The sequence below is a fragment of the Gopherus evgoodei genome, unplaced genomic scaffold (genome assembly GCF_007399415.2).
Source record: "Gopherus evgoodei ecotype Sinaloan lineage unplaced genomic scaffold, rGopEvg1_v1.p scaffold_58_arrow_ctg1, whole genome shotgun sequence".
NCBI lineage: Eukaryota > Metazoa > Chordata > Testudines > Testudinidae > Gopherus > Gopherus evgoodei.
In genome coordinates this window covers 794164-810217 of record NW_022060079.1, presented here as the reverse complement: position 1 = coordinate 810217, position 16054 = coordinate 794164, and positions in this window count along the sequence as shown.

Sequence of the window (16054 nt, the reverse complement as noted above, 5' to 3'; positions counted from 1 at the left end):
CTCTGCTCAGCCCCTTTCCCGGGCCAGGAGGTCACCTGATCCCTTTGTCTCCAACACCTTCAGCTGGCACCTTTGCAGAGGAGGGGCCCAGGCCATCAGTTGCTAGGAGACAGAGGGTCAGGCATTTAGGGGCACTGGCCCTTTGCTCTGCCAGATACTTAAGAACTGCCATGGGGACACTGAGGCACCAACACAGTACTCAGAGAAAACGTTAAGAACATTCCCAGTTCGTCACAGTAAACAGCCCAAGATTGTAGGGCCTGGCCTGCGATTCGGGGTTTTGTCTGACTCTATCACCCCTCCCCACCAGCCCGAGTTTTCACACTTGCTGTCTGGTCACCTGCCCCTGCCTGCCACGGGCCCACACGACCCACTGCGGGGTGATCCTATCGGAGCCCCTGGGAGAGAGACAGAGTGCTCCCCACTGCCCAGCGAGGGTCATGCAGCTATCTCAGGCCCTCAGCCCCATGGCACAGATCCCACCCGACTCCTAGTGTGTTACCCACCTGCTGGGACCCCCGGCCCCTCGTCCTGCTCACATGCCCGGCCCGTTCCCTGGGCCATGTGCCCTATTTACCACTGCTGTAAATCCAGCCACCAGCTGTGGGGCACTGGGGAGAGGAGGACCTGACTAGACAGCCTGGCTCTTGGGGCTGCAGGGGTGAGGGGTACCAGGGTAGATGGGCCCCTGGGTCTGACCCGGGGCAGCAGGGAGGGGGAGACTGACCGAGACAGACCCAGTGTCCTCTGTGTGTGTATCAGACTGGATGGGCCCAGGGTCTGATGCAGGGCAGGTTGGGGGAGACTGAGGCAGACAGGCCCCTGGCTCTGACCCAGGGCAGCAAGGCAGGCGGGGGGACACAGGGGCAGACGGGCCCCTGGGTCTGTCCCAGGGCAGCAGGACAGGTGGAGGACACCGCAGCAGACGGGCCCCTGGATCAGACCTGGCACAGCCAGTGCCCTGCCCTGCCGGCAGGGAGCGACAAGGGGGCAGCGGCATCTCAGGGGGTCTATGACGGCGAAGAGAGTTTTCCCGTCAGTCGATGCACCGTGGCTGGGCCTGGTCCTGGGCAGGGCCGGCTCCAAGTTTTTTCTTCCCCAAGCAAAATAATTTTCTCGTGTCCCCCTGTCCCCGCCCCGACTGCGCCCCATTTCAACCCCTTTCCCCAAATACCCGGGCGCACCTCCTCCCCCGGGCGCACCGCATTTCCCCTGCTACCCCTCCCTCCCTCCCAGGGAAGCTTGGGAGGGAAGGGGGAGAAGTGGAGAGGGGGTGCACCCTGGAGAGTGGAGGTGAGCTGAGGGGTGGCAGTTCTTCAGCCCCCGCAGGGTTACTCCCTGTGGCTCTCCCCGTGCCCCCCACTGCTGCAGCTCGCCTCCACTCAGGGCCAGCTCCAGGCTTTTTGTGCCCCAAGCGAACAAGAGAGCCGGAGTTCTGCCCCTTGGAAAGTGCTGCCCCAAGCACATGCCTGGAGCCCTGGTGCCTAGAGCCGGCCCTGGTCCCGGGACAGGATCCGGACACGCAGGGGGAGGTCAGAGCTTTTCCCGGCCCCACGTCGGCTGGGGGAAGGGAGGGGCCCGTGGGCGGCAGCACTCGGCGTCAAGGGCCGGGCTCAAAGCAGCAGAGCCGGGGCACGGGGCCCGGACCGCTCAGCACCCAGAGTTAACGCGCCGGGAGTGACCGACAGTGACAGCCGCGGGCAGGACAGCAGGTTGTCGACGTCTCTCCCCTCGCTGGGAGCTCGCCGAGAGCTTGGCTTTCCTTACACCCCAACCAGTGACCGGTACCAGCTGCAGCTGCCAACCCCCCTCTCTGCGGACTGGGGAGCGGTGGGGGCTCCCCAGTGCCTGGGGGCTGCTCCAAACCAGCATTGAGATTTACCGTCGCTGTATGGTGCATCCCACAGTAACGTGCCCCAGTGCTCCCTGGGACTGACCCAGCGAAAGGCCCTGCGGCTGGCTGGACTCCCCGGCGCTGAGAGCCGCTCCGCCCCCACGCGTGACCGGTACCAGCGGTAGTTCTGTCTGCTCCAAGTTCACCAGGCAGTGGGGTGGGGGGAAGCACCGTTGGCACCCACCCTGATGAAGCGGGGCTGGAGCAATCCAGGGGAGGGGGACACCAGCAGGGAGCAGAGCCAGAGCCCACCTCTGACTGGGACGAGGGTTTGGGGGCTGATTCCCGCCATGTGCCCCCCATCAGCAGGGACGGCACTGGGGCGAGGGGGGCTGTGCAGGGAGAGGCTGGGCTGCATGAGAGGAGAATCAGGCCGCATGGGGACAGCAGCAGGTGGGATGGGAACTGCAGGAGATGCCGTAATGCCAGTTGGGGAGATAAAACTCCACAGCTCAGAGTGATGCTGAACCAGAACATGGGGGTCTGGGACACTAGGGACGGGGTGTTAAACTGTCTGTGCTGTTTATTCGGTGAGCTGTTCGGGGCAGGGCCTGTCTCTCACTGCAGGTCTGTGCACCACCCGGCACGACGGGGCCGTGATCTTGGTTGAGGTCTGGGCAGTGCCCAGCGCGATGGGGCCCTGATCTCCAGGGCCTTCAGTGACCACTGTATTAAATGGTAAAAGATAAACCCGAGCACTGTCTGTGCAGAAACGCTCCGAGAAGTTAGGGAGTGAATTCGCTTTGTGAGCGGGTGCTGAGCCGAAGGCTGCATCGTCTCTGGATTGTTGCACCAGAGCATAATGGGAAGTAAAGGTGTGTACTGAAGACCATGTAGCTGCTCGACATATCTCCTGAATAGGTACTTGAGCTAAGAAGGTGGCCAACGAGGCCTGGGCCATGGTAGAATGTGCGGTAATATGACCCGGAGAGGCATGAGCTAGATCATAGCAAGTCCGGATGCACGCTGTTACCCAGGACGAAATCCTCTGAGAAGAGACGGGTTGGCCTTTCATCCGGTCCGCCACTGCAACAAAGAGTTGGGGTGTTTTGCGGAAGGGCCTCGTTCGGTCGATATAGAAGGCGAGCGCCCTACGGACGTCGAGCGAATGCAACTGCTGCTCCCTACAAGATGTATGCGGTTTGGGGAAGAAGACCGGGAGGAATATGTCCTGGTTGAGATGAAAGGCCGAGACTACTTTAGGGAGGAAAGCCGAATGTGGACGTAACTGCACCTTGTCCTTGTGGAACACCGTGTATGGTGGGTCCACCATCAGAGCCTGAAGCTCAGAGACTCTCCTAGCCGATGTGATGGCTACAAGGAAGGCTGTTTTCCATGACGAATATAGGAGTGAGCAGGTTGCCAACGGCTCGAATGGAGGGGACGTAAGTCTCGTCAGGACTAAATTGAGGTCCCAGGAAGGGGCAGGGCGTCATACTGGGGGTATAGACACTCCAAGCCTTTGAGGAACCTTGAGACCATAGGGTAGGAGAAGACAGAGTAAGTACCTTCTCCGGGGTGGAAAGTAGAAATAGCCGCCAAGTGCACTCGCTAAGATGAGATAGCGAGGCCTTGCTGTTTAAGACACCAGAGATAGTCCAAAATAGTGGGGATGGGAACCTCCATAGGAGCAACATTTTGCGTTTGACACCAGCAGGAAAACCGCTTCCACTTGGCCAAGTATGTAGACCGGGTGGAAGGTTTCCTGCTGCCCAGGAGCATCTCTTGCACGGGGCAGAGCAGCGTAACTCCGATTGGGTTAACCATGCAGGAGCCACGCCGTTAGATGGAGGGATTGCAGGTCTGGGGGGTGAAGCCTGCTGTGGTCCTGCGTTATCAGATCCTGACGAAGGGGCGGGGGAACGGGTTGGCTATCGAGTGGTCCAGCAACGTGGTGTACCAGTGTTGTCGGGGCCATGCAGGGGCGATCAGGATCAGGTGAGCCCAGCCCCTGCGAAGCTTTACGAGAACCCTGTGCACCATCGGGAAGGGTGGAAAGGCGTAAAGCAGGTGGTTCACCCAAGAGATTAGGAAGGCGTCCGATATTGAGCCTGGGGCAAGACCCGGGAAGGAGCAGAACCTCTGACACTTCCTGTTGTTGTGGGAAGCGAAAAGGCCTATGTGGGGAAAGCCCCACTTCTGGAAGATGGAATGTACAATGTCTGGGCGGAGTGACCACTCGTGGGAGAGAAAGGATCTGCTGAGATGGTCTGCCAGAGTATTCCGGATCCCTGGGAGGAAGGACGCTACAAGGTCTATAGAGTGGGCTATACAAAATTCCCACAGTTGGATCGCCTCCTGACAAAGGGGGGAGGATCGAGTCCCTCCCTGCTTGTTTATGTAGTGCATTGCTGTTGTGTTGTCCGTAAGCACTAGAACACAACGGCCCTGCAGATGTTGTTGGAACGTCTGGCACGCAAGGCAGACTGCTTTCATCTCCTGGACATTTATGTGCAACGCTAGTTCTTGAGATGACCAGAGGCCTTGCGTGCGACAATGGCCTAGGTGCGCCCCGCAGCCGAGAGACGACGTGTCCGTTGTTAGGGACACTGAGGGTTGTCTCGGTTGGAACGGCAGTCCTGCACACGCCAGGGAAGGTGTTAGCCACCAGTTGACGGAGCCTAAAACGCTCTGAGGAACAGTGACAACCATGTCTATGGCGTCCCTGCCTGGGCGGTAAAATGAGGTGAGCCAGGTTTGAAGGGGACGCAGGCGTAGTTTGGTGTGCTTGGTTACAAAACTGCATGCGGCCATGTGACCGAGAAGGCTGAGGCAGGTGCGAGCCGAGGTTGTTGGAAAAGTTTGGAGGCTTTCTATAACCGAAACTAGTGCCTGAAACTGGGGTAGTGGAAGGCAGGCTGTTGCGAGTTTGGAGTCTAGAATGGCCCCAATGAATTCTATTCTTTGAGTGGGCACTAGAGTAGACTTCTCTAGATTGATCATCAGGCCCAACTGCTCAAATAGGTCCGTGATGATGGCAACATGCCTTGGTGACTTGGGCTTCGGAGGTCCCGCGAATAAGCCAGTCGTCTAGGTAAGGAAAGACGTGTATTCACCGACGACGGAGGAAGGCGGCCACTACAGCCATGCACTTTGTATACACGCGCGGGGCAGTAGAGAGGCCAAACGGAAGGACCGCAAATTGAAAATGTTGATGGTGCACCATAAACCGTAGGTACCGTCTGTGCGGAGGGTAAATGGCAACGTGAAAGTAAGCGTCCTTCATGTCGAGAGCAGCGTACAAGTCTCCGGGATCCAAGGATGGGATGATGGTCCCCAGGGACACCATGTGGAACTTCAACTTCTTCAGAAACATGTTGAGTCCGCACAGGTCCAGTATGGGTCAGAGACCTCCTTTTGCCTTGGGGATTAGGAAATATCGGGAGTAAAATCCCTTGCCCCTGAATTCCTCCAGTACCTCCTCTATAGCTCCGATGGAAAGGAGTGTATGAACCTCTTGCCAGAGGAATTGCTCGTGAGAGGGGTCCCTGAAGAGGGACGGGGAGGGGACAAAATAAATTGGAGGCGGTATCCAAATTCCACCATGCGTAGGACCCAACGATCCGAGGTTAATTGGGCCCATGCAGGGAGGAAGTAGGAAAGGCGGTTGGAAAACTGAAGGGGATCCTGAGGAAGGACTGGTGCTCTGCTCTTGGGAGCAGCTTCAAAAGTTTGGTTTGGGTCCCACTGATGGTTTGGCGGGACTGTTATTCTGGCCCCCTTGGGAAACCGATTGCCGTCTGCGGTTCCCGCGACCACACCTTCTGCCAAAGTCTTGTCGTGGCCTGGGTGGGGGGTAAGGGCGCTGAGGCTGGGTACGGAAGGACCTTCGTTGGGTTTGTGGAGTATGCATCCCGAGGGAACACATAATGATGCAATTATCCTTGAGACTCTGGAATCTAGGGTTCGTTTTCTGAGAGAAAAAGCCCTGTCCATCAAACGGAAGGTCCTGGATAGTGTGTTGCAGTTCAGGAGGTAGGCCTGACACCTGCAGCCACGATATCCTCCTCATTGTAATTCCCGAGGCCACGGTTCTGGCCGCCGAATCAGCAGCGTCGAGTGAGGCCTGCAGGGAAGTCCGTGCCACTTTCTTCCCTTCCTCCAGAAGGGCCTGGAATTCCTGGCGGGAGTCCTGTGGGACCAGTTCAGCAAACTTACCCATCGACTGCCAGGTATTATAAATTATATCTGCTGAGCAGAGCCTTTTGGTTAGCCACCCGCAACTGGAGGCCTCCGGCAGAGTAGACTTTATGTCCCAATAGGTCCATCTGTCTAGCCTCCCGCAATTTCGGGGCAGGGGCTCGCTGGCCATGGCGCTCTCGCTCATTCACAGATTGAACGACCAGAGAGCATGGAGGAGGATGGGTATATAAGTATTCATACCCTTTAGAGGGTACCATGTACTTCCTTTCCACGTCTCTGGCCGTGGGAGGGATAGACGCTGGAGATTGCCAAATGGTGTCCGCTTTGGCTTGGATGAAACGGATGAATGGCAGAGCCACGCGAGTTGGTGCATCTGCCGACAGTATGTCTATGACTGGGTCTTCCACCTCCGGGACCTCCTCCACCTGGAGGTTGATATTTAAGGCGACTCGCCTCAGAAGGTCCTGGTGGGCTCGGAGGTCGATTGGGGGCGGGCCCGATGAAGAAGTACCAGCTACTGCCTCGTCTGGTGAAGAGGAGGATGACAGACCCGGCACGACTGGCTCATGCAGTGACTCCTGTTCCTGAGGAGCATCAGGGTCTGGGAACACCTGAGGGTCCGGCGCCAGAGCCGAGTCATCTGTACCCGCTGGAGGAGGGCGGCTAACAGTGGCCTCTGGTGCTCGGTGTTCAGAAGGGGCAGAACGAGATGGAACCGTGGGTTCGCCTTGGGCCTGATGATATGCGCAAGGTGTCCAGAAGGACCACTGAGGCGCTTGTTCTGGGCCCTGAGCCTCCTCGAGGACACGGCTCTGTGTCTCTGAATCCCCGTAGGCGGCGCTATCAGCGTGCGAAGACTCAGATGGGTGCCGTGACGGCCATGGCGGAGCAGAGAGCACGTGAGGAGGGGCCCTGTGCGCAGGGTACCGTACGTCGTGCCGCACCGGAGAGTGGTACCGGTAGTCATACCACTGCCAAGAGGTTGACCAGGACCTGCGACCAGCGCGGTGCCAGGAGGTCGACCGGGATCGTGAAGCTCTATGGTGAGAGCGGCTGCGGCGTGAATGGTGCCGGGAGCTGGATCACCGTCTGGCATATCAGTCCGGTGAGCGGGATCTTGAGTGGTGCCGCGAGTATGACCGGTACCAAGAAGGAGATCGGTACCGGGACTGTGAGCGGCACCTAGATCGGGACTGGTGGCGAGACCTCAATCTTGAGTGCTGCCTGCCTGCGGCGTCGATGGAAGGTGGCCTGACCAGGGCACGCTTCCCTGTTGATGTAATAACCCGTACCGGTGGTGCCGGGGGTTGAGGCAGGGTGGGCTCCGTTAGGGCAATGAGTTCCCTCGCCGTCAAAAAGTTCTCTGGCGTGGTGGGAACGATAAGCTCTACCGAGGCATCTGCCGGGGAGCTGTCATGCACCGGACTCGACGGCTCTTGCATGGCCGGAATCAACAGTGCCAAAATTGCTGGTACTGCGGCAGTTGCTGGTGCCGGGCGGCTCGGTTTCGGCTGCTGCTCAGACTGCGGTGCAGACATTGGAGCCGCAGGAGCTTTGAGCTTTCTGGCACATGGGGAGAGGGAGCGGTGCAGGGCTGGCTTCTGGGCCGGTGACGGCTGGTGCCAGGGCATCTTGGCAGTGCTGGCGCTCTCCGGTGCCAACAAGGCACTTCTCCCCTGCACGGACTGTGTGGCACTCGGTGCCGAAGACGGAGGAGTGAGGGCTGCCTCCATTAGGAGCTGCTTAAGGCAAAAGTCTCGCTCCTTTTTTGTCCGCGGCTTAAACGACTTGCAAATCCGGCACTTATCTGCAAGATGGGATTCCCCCAGGCACTTTAGGCAGGAGTCGTGGGGGTCTCCCGTTCGCATCGGCAGCCGGCAGGCCGAGCACGGTTTGAAACCTGGTGAACCAGGCATGGGCCTGAGCACCAGGAGAAGGGAAGGGGCTAATCCCCAACCCTCTGAACTATATACACTAACTACTTTTACAAAGAGGTATTAAAAGTATTAACTACAACTATAAAACTAAATTATATACACAATAAGTACTAGAACGGTGAATAGCTAGGGAGGTGGAGATCAGCTAAGCTGTGCTCCACTGTTCCAACAACCGACACGGGCGGTAAGAAGGAACTGAGGAGCGGACGGGTCGGCAGGGGTATATATTCGGTGCCATAATGGCGCCATGCCAGGGGGCGCCCAGCCGACCCGCCGGGTGTTGCTAGGGTAAAAATCTTCCGATGAACGTGCACGCGGCGCGCACACACCTAACTGGAATGGATATGAGCAACACACAGGGCCGGTGCAAGGAAGTTTCGTGCCCTAGGCGAAACTTCCATCTTGCACCCCCCCAGCCCTGCAGCAGCTCCTCGCCCTGAAGTGTGCTCCCCTCCCCCTGGCCCGAGGAGCCCTGCGGTACCTCCCCACCCCGGCTCACCTCTGCTCCGCATCGTCCCCGAGCACGAGCACGCTGTCCTGCTCTAATTCTCCTCCCAGGCTTGCAGCGCCAAACAGTTGATTGGCGCCGCAAGCCTGGGAGGCGGGAGAAGTGAAGTAGCAACTGCGCAGTGGAACCCCTGGGCTGCCAGATGCACGCTGACCCAGGCATGGGTGGCAAGTTTGTAGAAATTTTGGTGGTGCCCAGAATCTGCCCCCCAAACTCCGCCCCCACTTGCCTAAGGCTCTGGGAGGGGTTTGGGGGGAGAGCTCTGGGGTGCAGGTCCTGAGCTGGGGATTAGGGTGCAAGAGGAGTGCAGGCTTTGGGATGGAGTTTGGGTGCTGGGTGCAGGCTCCGGGCTGGCGCAGGAGGTGGGTGTGCAGGAGGGGGTGAGGGGTGCAGGCTTTGGGATGGAGTTTGGGTGCAGGCTGGGGGTGGGGGTGTAGGAAAGGGTGAGGGGTGCAGGCTCTGGGAGGGAGTTTGGGGATAGGAGGGAGTGCAGGAGCATGAGGGCTGGGGCTGAGGATGAGGGGTTCATGAAGTGGGGGGGCTGAGGGCTGGGGATTAGGGTGCTGGGGGATGAGGATTGGGGTTGAGGATGAGGGATTCATGATGTGGGGGGGCTCAGGGCTGAGGCTGAGGATTAGCGTGTGGGGGGCTGAAGGGTTTGGGGTGTTGGAGAGACTCATGGTGAGGGCGGAAGCACAAGGTAAGGGCAGCCTGCCCTGCCAGTAGGAGATGGGGGGTACTAGGACCGTGGGACAGCAGACAGCTGTTCTGCCGGGAGCCGCTCTACTCCAGCAACAGAAGCAGGCAGGGGAGAGGTGCTGCGCTGCTTTCTGTGAGGGGCGTGTGGGGGGGAGACCCGCGGGGGTCGGGGCCGGGGCCCGATCCAGGCAGGGCCGGGGGAGAGACCGAGCTCCAAATATTGCTGGAGCAGGGCCCCCAGCCCTGAGTATTGCTGGTGCTCGAGCACCGCGAACATATAGAACCTGCCCCCTATAAACCCTGGACTGCTGGCTGCCGCGGCGGCACCCTGACCCAAGGGACACCCTGGGCTGCCGGCTGCCTCCAGCAGCTCCGACTCCCTCTCTGTCCCAGCAGCAGCGGCCGCTCAACCACTTAAAAAAATTTTGGGGGCCCTTTTTGGCGCCCTCAAATCTCGGCGCCCTAGGCAACCGCCTAGTCTGCCTAAATGGTTGCACCGGCCCTGGCAACACATCTCGAAGAACAACTCTTGTTCTCAGTCGGGGTAAATAGAACTGCAGCTGTTCCCCAGAGCAGGGTGAGGAATGGGGGGCCAGGGCAGCCCCACCGGGGGACACATGCCAGGGAGGGTGCGGGAGTAAAGGGGTTATTTTGCTTATCAAGGGTAAAAGTACCAAGTCCCTCCCAAGCAAGGGACAGCAGCAGCAGGAATGGGATCCCGCGCTGCGGCTGTATGTCACTAGCACTGACAGGAGCACAAAGCAGACGCCCAGGCCCCTCCCAGCTGCACCAGGCCCTTGATCAGGTCACAGTCACTAGCCTGGGGGCTGGTAAATGCAGCTCCTGCTCAACTTCCTCATCCCCACTCACCTGCCACCATTAAACTGGGACCCAGCCCGGGCTTTTGGGTGGTTCACAGGTGCCAGCCTGGGCCTGACCTGGCCTCCCCAGATCCACTTGGCCTCAGCCTCTGAGCGAGACTCCCAAGTGGCGACGCTCCATCTGCCCTTCTCTGCACAGGCCCTGTCGACACAGACTGGTCACTGTGGTGCGTGGGTGCGGTTACACTGGGATGAACATGTCCACACGATGTGATGGGGCAGGGCCAGGTGGCTACAGTAAAGTACTGAGGAACAGGTATGTTAGCCCCAGGCTAAACAAATCCCTGGTACCGTGGCAACCAAATGGCAGTTGCTCCAAGTTAATCAAGATACCTGGGGCCAATTAAGATCCTTCCAGAAAGCAGTGGAGACAGCTAGGTTGATTGGGACACCTGAAGCCAATCAGGGGCTGGCTGGAACTAGCGAAAAGCCTCCCAGTTAGTCAGGGGGGTGTGCATGTCAGGAGCTGTGGGAAGTTGTGCTGTACACACCACACTACATCAGGCACAAGAAAGAAGGCCCTGAGGTAAGGGGGACGTAGCCCAGGGAATTGTACGTGTCCTGTTCTTAGAAGGTCAGCTACCACAGCTGATACTGTTAGGGTCCCTGGGCTGGAGCCTGGAGTAGAGGGTGGGCCTGGGCTCCCCCCTTTGCTCCCCTGATTAATCACTGAGACTGGGAGACAACAGAGACTGTGCAAGGGAGGGGAACTTTGCCTCCCCTCCCTTGCTGGCTTACGATGAAAATGGCTCAGTAGACTGTGACCCTCCTCTCTAGAGAGAAGGGCTCCGTGGAGGGTCACAGTGAGTCTCTGAGGCTAGCGAAATCCCCTAGGGAATGTGGGACCCACAGAGACAAGGACAGAGCTTTGTCACAACGGGTACAGCTTGTTTGTCTACAGCACCATACGTGGCACCAGGGTGAGCACCATTCTAGTGATGCCGCTGGTTTCTGGCTGGAGTTGTACTGATTTAACTACCTCCCTAGAAAAGTCACATCTGGCCCCCACAACCGAAGGAGTGAAGAGCTAGCGCAGGGGTCGGCAACCTTTCAGAAGGGCTGGGCCGAGTCTTCATTGATTCACTCTAAGTTAAGGTTTCGTGTGTGCCAGTCATACATTTTCATGTCTTGTAGAGAGAAACCTTCTTCAAGCCTATATATTGTATAACTAAACTAGTCTTTGTATTGTAACATGAACAAGGTTTTCAAAATATTTAAGAAGCTTCATTTAAAATTAAATTAAAATGTTGATCTTATGCTGCTGGCCCGCTCAGCCTGCTGCTGGTCTGGGGTTCTGTTCCGCTAGGCTGGCAGCCAGGACCCCCGACTCAGCCCACTGCTGCTCAGCGGTTCCATCTGCTGGCTCCTGCCAGCCGGGATCCCGGCTGCTGGGCTGCTCAGCCCGCTGCTGGTCTGGGGTTCTGTTCAGCTAGGCTGGCAGTGGGCTGTGTGGGGCTGGCAGCCAGGACCCCAGACTCAGCCCACTGCCGCTCAGCGGTTCCATCTGCTGGCTCCTGCCAGCCGGGATCCCGGCTGCTGGGCCGCTCAGCCTGCTGCTGGTCTGGGGTTCTGTTCAGCTAGGCTGGCAGCCAGGACCCCTGACTCAGCCCACTGCTGCTCAGCGGTTCCATCTGCTGGCTCCTGCCAGCCGGGATCCCGGCTGCTGGGCTGCTCAGCCCGCTGCTGGTCTGGGGTTCTGTTCAGCTAGGCTGGCAGTGGGCTGTGTGGGGCTGGCAGCCAGGACCCCAGACTCAGCCCACTGCCGCTCAGCGGTTCCATCTGCTGGCTCCTGCCAGCCGGGATCCCGGCTGCTGGGCCGCTCAGCCCGCTGCTGGTCTGGGGTTCTGTTCAGCTAGGCTGGCAGTGGGCTGTGTGGGGCTGGCAGCCAGGACCCCAGACTCAGCCCACTGCCGCTCAGCGGTTCCATCTGCTGGCTCCTGCCAGCCGGGATCCCGGCTGCTGGCCCGCTCAGCCCGCTGCTGGTCTGGGGTTCTGTTCAGCTAGGCTGGCAGCCAGGACCCCTGACTCAGCCCACTGCTGCTCAGCGGTTCCATCTGCTGGCTCCTGCCAGCCGGGATCCCGGCTGCTGGGCTGCTCAGCCCGCTGCTGGTCTGGGGTTCTGTTCAGCTAGGCTGGCAGTGGGCTGTGTGGGGCTGGCAGCCAGGACCCCAGACTCAGCCCACTGCCGCTCAGCGGTTCCATCTGCTGGCTCCTGCCAGCTGGGATCCCGGCTGCTGGGCCGCTCAGCCCGCTGCTGGTCTGGGGTTCTGTTCCGCTAGGCTGGCAGCCAGGACCCCCGACTCAGCCCACTGCCGCTCAGCGGTTCCATCTGCTGGCTCCTGCCAGCTGGGATCCCGGCTGCTGGGCCGCTCAGCCCGCTGCTGGTCTGGGGTTCTGTTCAGCTAGGCTGGCAGTGGGCTGTGTGGGGCTGGCAGCCAGGACCCCAGACTCAGCCCACTGCCGCTCAGCGGTTCCATCTGCTGGCTCCTGCCAGCCGGGATCCCGGCTGCTGGGCTGCTCAGCCCGCTGCTGGTCTGGGGTTCTGTTCAGCTAGGCTGGCAGTGGGCTGTGTGGGGCTGGCAGCCAGGACCCCAGACTCAGCCCACTGCCGCTCAGCGGTTCCATCTGCTGGCTCCTGCCAGCCGGGATCCCGGCTGCTGGGCCGCTCAGCCCGCTGCTGGTCTGGGGTTCTGTTCAGCTAGGCTGGCAGTGGGCTGTGTGGGGCTGGCAGCCAGGACCCCAGACTCAGCCCACTGCCGCTCAGCGGTTCCATCTGCTGGCTCCTGCCAGCCGGGATCCCGGCTGCTGGCCCGCTCAGCACGCTGCTGGTCTGGGGTTCTGTTCAGCTAGGCTGGCAGCCAGGACCCCTGACTCAGCCCACTGCTGCTCAGCGGTTCCATCTGCTGGCTCCTGCCAGCCGGGATCCCGGCTGCTGGGCTGCTCAGCCCGCTGCTGGTCTGGGGTTCTGTTCAGCTAGGCTGGCAGTGGGCTGTGTGGGGCTGGCAGCCAGGACCCCAGACTCAGCCCACTGCCGCTCAGCGGTTCCATCTGCTGGCTCCTGCCAGCCGGGATCCCGGCTGCTGGGCCGCTCAGCCCGCTGCTGGTCTGGGGTTCTGTTCAGCTAGGCTGGCAGTGGGCTGTGTGGGGCTGGCAGCCAGGACCCCAGACTCAGCCCACTGCCGCTCAGCGGTTCCATCTGCTGGCTCCTGCCAGCCGGGATCCCGGCTGCTGGCCCCGCTCAGCCCGCTGCTGGTCTGGGGTTCTGTTCAGCTAGGCTGGCAGCCAGGACCCCTGACTCAGCCCACTGCTGCTCAGCGGTTCCATCTGCTGGCTCCTGCCAGCCGGGATCCCGGCTGCTGGGCTGCTCAGCCCGCTGCTGGTCTGGGGTTCTGTTCAGCTAGGCTGGCAGTGGGCTGTGTGGGGCTGGCAGCCAGGACCCCAGACTCAGCCCACTGCCGCTCAGCGGTTCCATCTGCTGGCTCCTGCCAGCCGGGATCCCGGCTGCTGGGCCGCTCAGCCTGCTGCTGGTCTGGGGTTCTGTTCAGCTAGGCTGGCAGTGGGCTGTGTGGGGCTGGCAGCCAGGACCCCAGACTCAGCCCACTGCCGCTCAGCGGTTCCATCTGCTGGCTCCTGCCAGCCGGGATCCCGGCTGCTGGCCCGCTCAGCCCGCTGCTGGTCTGGGGTTCTGTTCAGCTAGGCTGGCAGCCAGGACCCCTGACTCAGCCCACTGCTGCTCAGCGGTTCCATCTGCTGGCTCCTGCCAGCCGGGATCCCGGCTGCTGGGCCGCTCAGCCCGCTGCTGGTCTGGGGTTCTGTTCAGCTAGGCTGGCAGTGGGCTGTGTGGGGCTGGCAGCCAGGACCCCAGACTCAGCCCACTGCCGCTCAGCGGTTCCATCTGCTGGCTCCTGCCAGCCGGGATCCCGGCTGCTGGCCCGCTCAGCCCGCTGCTGGTCTGGGGTTCTGTTCAGCTAGGCTGGCAGCCAGGACCCCTGACTCAGCCCACTGCTGCTCAGCGGTTCCATCTGCTGGCTCCTGCCAGCCGGGATCCCGGCTGCTGGGCTGCTCAGCCCGCTGCTGGTCTGGGGTTCTGTTCAGCTAGGCTGGCAGTGGGCTGTGTGGGGCTGGCAGCCAGGACCCCAGACTCAGCCCACTGCCGCTCAGCGGTTCCATCTGCTGGCTCCTGCCAGCCGGGATCCCGGCTGCTGGGCCGCTCAGCCTGCTGCTGGTCTGGGGTTCTGTTCAGCTAGGCTGGCAGTGGGCTGTGTGGGGCTGGCAGCCAGGACCCCAGACTCAGCCCACTGCCGCTCAGCGGTTCCATCTGCTGGCTCCTGCCAGCCGGGATCCCGGCTGCTGGCCCGCTCAGCCCGCTGCTGGTCTGGGGTTCTGTTCAGCTAGGCTGGCAGCCAGGACCCCTGACTCAGCCCACTGCTGCTCAGCGGTTCCATCTGCTGGCTCCTGCCAGCCGGGATCCCGGCTGCTGGGCCGCTCAGCCCGCTGCTGGTCTGGGGTTCTGTTCAGCTAGGCTGGCAGTGGGCTGTGTGGGGCTGGCAGCCAGGACCCCAGACTCAGCCCACTGCCGCTCAGCGGTTCCATCTGCTGGCTCCTGCCAGCCGGGATCCTGGCTGCTGGCCCGCTCAGCCCGCTGCTGGTCTGGGGTTCTGTTCAGCTAGGCTGGCAGCCAGGACCCCTGACTCAGCCCACTGCCGCTCAGCGGTTCCATCTGCTGGCTCCTGCCAGCCGGGATCCCGGCTGCTGGCCCGCTCAGCCCGCTGCTGGTCTGGGGTTCTGTTCAGCTAGGCTGGCAGCGGGCCGAGTGGGGCCTGCGGCCGGGATCCCAGCTGGCAAGGGTCCACCAGCCAGAACCCCAGACCAGCAGCAGGCTGTGGGGGGGGGGGGGTGGCCAGGAACCCAGACCGGCAGTGGGCTGAGCCACTCAGGGGTTCCATCTGCTGGCTCCTGGCTGCCGGACCTGCTCAGCCCCCTGCTGGTCTGGGGTCCCAGCCCTGCCCACGTACAGTGGGTACCTACCTTCTCCCTGGTTCTGGCCCATTCTCTTCCTCTGCACTGAGCTGAGGGTGGGAGTGGACCGAGCACAGGGCTGGGGGTGAAGGGTCTGGGCAGAAGCTAAAATGAGGGAGGGAGCTCAGGATTGGGGCAGGAGGTTTGGGTGTGGGGGCACTTACCTGGGCAGCTCCCATGTGGTGTGAGGGGTGCAGGTGGGAATGTGAGTAGGGGTGCAGGAGCTCCTGTTTGGTGCTCAGGGTGGGGATCTGTGGGGTGCATGGGATGTGGGGGGGGGGCTGGGGATGTGTGGGGTGCAAGAGCCAGAGCAGAGGGCTGGGGGCATGAGGGGAGTGCAGGTGTCCAGGGTAGGGAGGCTGAGTATGTGTGGGGGTGCCAGAGTCAGGGCTGGGGTCATGGGGGGGTGGAGGTGAAGGAGTCAGAGGGCTGGGTGGTACAGGGCTCAGGGCAGGGGTCGGGGGGGGCAGGGCTCAGGGCAGAGGACTGGATGACTTGCCCCCCCTCAGAACCCCCAACCCCCTTGCTCCTTGTCCTAAGTACCCTCTCTGGGACCTCACCCCATATGTAAGCTTCCTTGTCCCCTGACTGCCCCCCTAGAATCCTACTCCCTACCTGTCCCTGACTGCTCCAACCCTTATGCACCCCCCCGCACCCAGACACACCCCTGGGACTCCCATGCCTAGCTAACTGCTCCCTGCCCCCTGACAGGACCCCCAGAACTCTGGACCCATACAACCCCCCACAGCTCCTTGTCCCCTGACCACCCCCTCCAGAGATCCCCCAGGACCCTCCTTGCTCTCTAGTCCCTGACTGCCCTGACCCCTATCCACCCCTCACCCCCTAACAGACCCTGGGACTCCCATGCACCCCTGCTGCTCCCTAACTGCCCCTCCAGAGACCCCCTGCCTCTAACCACCCCCCTGGGATCCCACCACCCATCCAACACACCCTGTCCCCTGACTGCCCCCAC